The sequence below is a fragment of the Sorex fumeus genome, unplaced genomic scaffold, assembly GCF_029834395.1.
Source record: "Sorex fumeus unplaced genomic scaffold, SorFum_2.1 ptg000018l, whole genome shotgun sequence".
In the NCBI taxonomy this organism is placed as follows: domain Eukaryota; kingdom Metazoa; phylum Chordata; class Mammalia; order Eulipotyphla; family Soricidae; genus Sorex; species Sorex fumeus.
The window spans coordinates 25,359,007-25,363,889 of record NW_026606075.1 but is presented as its reverse complement, the minus strand read 5'-3'; positions in this window follow the sequence as shown (position 1 = coordinate 25,363,889).

Here is a 4,883-nt window from a genome sequence, read left to right as displayed (position 1 = left end):
TCTCCAGCCTTGGAAACTTTTTATTGAAACCTCACATAACTCAAGCTTTTATAAAAAGCCAACATCATGTAAGAAGGAATGCTGTCTCTTAAAACTTAAGAGCATGATTGCTGTAACCACATATTCCACATCCATGTCCTGCTCTGTCACATCTCTCTGGATGGCCTTGGACAAATGGTTTAATTTCTCTGTGCCCAGTGACTCCATTCATACGAGAGAATAGTAACTGCCACGTAGGGTTGTTCTGTTGGTGTAAAGTGCCTCAAACAGTGTTATGCATGAAAGTAAATTTTCAATATAGTTGAGCAATGATTACCTGAGCAGTATTTTCAGCAATCCCCTTTATGTTGTCAAGGAGTGAACAACTTGAAAAAAGACCTTGAAAGTCTTGGCTCTTAACAAGAACACAAAGAAATAGATTCCCAGCCTTTCTTTCTTCATCTTCCCACACTGAGAAGCTGTGTATCAGACACTACAGAGCAATAACCCATGTAAGGTTGGAGACCTAACATGCGTGGGGAAGACTATTTCCAGGGCCACTGAAATCAGCTTTCTATTGGTACTGGTTTTGCAATAGCCACCCTCCTGCTGTCCTTCAGCCACTAGGTTCCAGTTTTGTCGATGAAAAGAGACAAGTGATGCCCTTGACTTGAGCTGTTTAGTGAGCTATTTGTTTAAAAGATACAAGAATTTAGCAACCATAAACCTGCATGTCCTGACTGACCACTTTCCCCATCCTGCCCCAGGATTGCAGCTGAAGACTAAGACCTGCATAGACAGAGCCTGGGGCTCAGGAAAGCCAGCCCGCCTGCTCCTGAGGAGATGGGGAGGAAGAGGGAGGCAGGGAAGGGAGAAGGCAAAGTAGCCTAAAGGAACTGGAGGAACCTTTCTCCTCCTGGTGAGATTCTAATGAAATCAGTAGCCTTGACTTTCTGGTCTCCTTTTCCAGTGTGAAAACCTTCATCCAAGGGCGCTTGAAAGACTGCTTTGGCAGTCCAGAGATCCATGCTTATTCCTGACATATGTGTTTACTAATCCGCAAAACAGACTAATACCAAGAAATCCCATGGAGCAGAAAGCTTTTTAGGCACCAATGAGGAAATAAGATAGGCGCTCCTCCCTGGCCTCAAGGAGCCTACGCTATAATGGGAGAAAGACAGAAAATAAATAATTTTATTGAGCAAAAATCTGGAAGCTGGAGTGCAGGATGGGGATGCATTGTCCTGGCAATGTGAGGTTCTCTCTCCTTCATCTCCTTCATCTCAGCTCCTTCAGAGCTCCTCACTGCTTGGGAGAAAAGCTGATCTTCACTCAACTGCTGACCCGCATGGCCAAGCTGCACCTCAAACTGAATCTGGACAAGGTAGCGTTTGACTCTGAAACTCTGTAAGCCACCTCTGCTCCTTCTCAACATGGGAAACTGAATGCAAAAGCAGAAGCACAGTTGTTTCATAAAGGGGAAGGGAGCTGCCATAGCAAGGAGAAAGGCTCCTGGCTCCTGGGCAGCTGCCCCGTCTGTGGACAGGAGTGGACAGTTCTCACTGTCTCTACTATCTGTTCCAACTTCACAGCTGGGTCACTGCCTGAAACCATGGCACAAAAGCACCTCACTGTGCCATCGCTCCACTTCCCCTATGTGCCAGAGGGTACCCCTGTGCACCCCATTTGTGTCTTGTCCTTCTCAGGAAGGTACCAGGACCTGAACAGCCCTGCACCCTCCAGTGGTGTCATAACAGGATGACATTGCTCAAGTAGAAACCCTCAGCTTAAAAAAAAAAAGAAAAAATCCTGGCTTGGGGCAGGGGCTGTGGCTCCTCAGGAGATTACATGCCTCACATGTGTGAGGACCTGGATTCAATCTCTGGTACCTGGGGTGGGGAAATGATAAACACATCAGTTATGCAACCCAGCAACAGAAAAGAAACTTGAACCTCTTCTGCGGACTTGCAAAGTGCTCTACCCCAGAACAGAACTGGCCAGACCACAGACATTTTGCATTGCTCCAAATTTTTCATCTTTGCTAAAGTGCAGTGATGTCATTCCATCAATTTTTAGCTTTTGCTTTTGTTTTTGGAGTCACACCTGGTAATGCTCAAGGCTTACTCCTGGCACTGTGATCAGGGATCACTGCTGGTGGGACTGAGAGGATCATATAGAGTGTCCTGGAGATCAAACCCCAACCCATTCCCATCATTTTGATCCACATTTATATCTGTTTCTTGTTTTTCTCACTTCCTGTGTTTTATGCAAAACAGTTTCCTTCATCATATTGTTCTCAGGTTTTAATAGCTTGACAAAGCAGGAAATTCATTGCTTCTTTTTGCTACTTTGATTCAGTGTCTGAGGATCTGGGTGGAAATTTTTCATGTCTTTTACAAGGCCTTGCCAAGGACACTTTGGGGCTTTATTTATTTATTTTGGGTTTGGGTTCATATCCCGCTCAGTGCTCAGTGTTCACTCCTAGCTCTGCACTCCTGATAGTGCTCGGGGGACCATAGGAAACTGGAAATTGAACCCAGGTAGGCTGCATTCAAGGCAAGAACCCTACCCCTGCACTAACACTTCAGCCCCTGGGAATTTTTTTCCCCTTCTCCCTTTTGCTCTGTAGAAATAGTTCACAAAGCTAAGTGATCATATCAACAAGTGTGAACTGGTTTCTGGTCCTTGCTCAGTTTCTAGAGTTCGTTTATGGACTGCCAATAGCGGGGGTCCACCACTTAGATTGGCTTCTGACCTGGGATTTATCAATAGAGTCTGCAAAAAAAAATTGGAAAGAATTCTTTGGGGTTTTCTATTGTTCTTTGTTTTACTTGAAATGAAATGTCACTCATGAGCTGAAGAAATAGTGTTATGGGTAACGAATTTGCCTTGCAGAAGCAGACCTGATCCCATCCCTGGTTCTATCCGCAGCATGGCATATTGTCCGCTGAGCGAACCACCAGAAGTGATTCCTGAGCAGAGCCAGGAGTGAGCCCTGAGCACGTGTGGCCCCCAAACAAACACAAATATTAATTATACAGTCCTTAGTGATTTCAATTGTTTAAGGAATTCTTCTTTTAAAAAAAAATTCTCTATCTTTTTCTTTAATCCTGCAGGTAAGGTTCACTTAACCTTGTTACTCCACAAACTGATGCCCCCATAGCATAATCTCCAGACTCTGTTTTAACTTCACCCTCAGAAATGCTCTTTCCAAGTAACTGTCTAGCCTCCTCCTTCACTTCCACAGCAGCACAGATAAAGTCTTAGCAAAGAGGCCTCCTCTGCAGCATACCTACAGTGCCTCTTTGCTCACTCTGTCCGTCTCTCTCATCCTAACCCTCATTGTCACTTGCCATAGATATACTTTCTTTGCTTGATAGGTACTATCTGCATTCCTCCACTGAAATGTACATTTCATGAGAACCAAGACTTCTATTTCATTGACTTCTATTTTCCCAGTGTCTGGAAGGTACTCCATACATAGTAGATAGTCCATAATATTGAATGAATGAATGAAGCATCAGGTTACAACATCAGTAATTTCTTGGTTTCCTGAAAGAGCTGGAAACCTGTGCTAGGCTAATAGGTGGTGACCTTTAAAATTTACTGGTCATCTGTTCATAATGCTAGTGAAAAATTATACTAAAAAAATTTAGTGTGTAGGGGGCTGGAGTGATAGTACAGCGGGTAGGGCATTTGCCTTGCATGCGGCCAACCCAGGTTTGATTCTCAGCATCCCATATGGTCTCCCAAGCACCGCCAGGAGTAATTCCTAAGTGCAAAGCCAGAAGTAACCCCTGTGCATCGACGGGTATGACCTAAAAAGCAAAAAATAAATAAAATAAAATTTAAAAACTTAGTGTGTCATTTCTGGAAGTTTTGACCACAGAAACACTCCAAAGAAATCTTAAGTTTAGGACTACTGCTCCAGGGCCAGAGAGAGGGGCACTTGCCTTGCCCTTGGCTGGCCTGGGTTCGATCCCCACCATCCCATATAGTCCCTTGAGCACTGCCAGTCGTGATTCCTAAGTGCAGAGTTAGATGTGGTCCTTTCCTTTCCCCCAATCCCCCTGCAACAAAAAGAACTACTGCTCCAAGGTGCAGTCTCCCTACCTACTCCAGAAGAATCCCAGCGACCACGAGCTTACACAAGAAAGGCCCAGGTATGTGGGTTCCAGAACTAAATCTCCAAGCCACATGGCAGCGCGGAGCTGGACAGTCCTTCCCTGGCTCCCTGTCTGCTCCTGATGCAGGATGTCACGCCCACAAACTGTCTCTGGCACCATCTTGGCACGCCAACAGCCTGGGCCAAAAACTCCTATTTGAATCCCAAAATGAATTAGCTCCCTACAGAGATGTCCCTGGAACCAACCATTTACAATCTTAGCATTTCAGAAGTGCACAGCGGATTATGCAGCCACGCAACCTTTCATGATATGCAAAATGAGCAATGGAAAATAAATGATCTAGCATCTGCCCCGGGAGGCAGGCTTGAATGGTGATGGGAAAATTCGAGCAAAATATAATGCCCAAAAGTAGAGAGAGAGTATCTGAGAAATTGTCTGCCATAGAGGTAGGGTGAGGACTGGGATGGGGGGTGGAGAGGATATGGGGACATTGGTGGTGGAAAGTTTGCACTGGTGGAGGGATAGGTGTGCGATCATTGTATAGCTGAATCTCAAACATGAGAGCTTTGTAACTGTATCTCATGGTGGTTCAATTGAAAAAAAAAACTACTGCTCCAAAAATCATAAACAAGTGTCTCTATAAAACCAAAATTGTTTTTGTTTGGCCAATATGAGGTGAAAAGATGCAGGGCTTTGAATTTTTTTGTTCCTCTAAAATAAGAACATCAGAAAAGTTGCAATTTTCTGTTATCTTAAAAATGCCTATATTTCTAAATT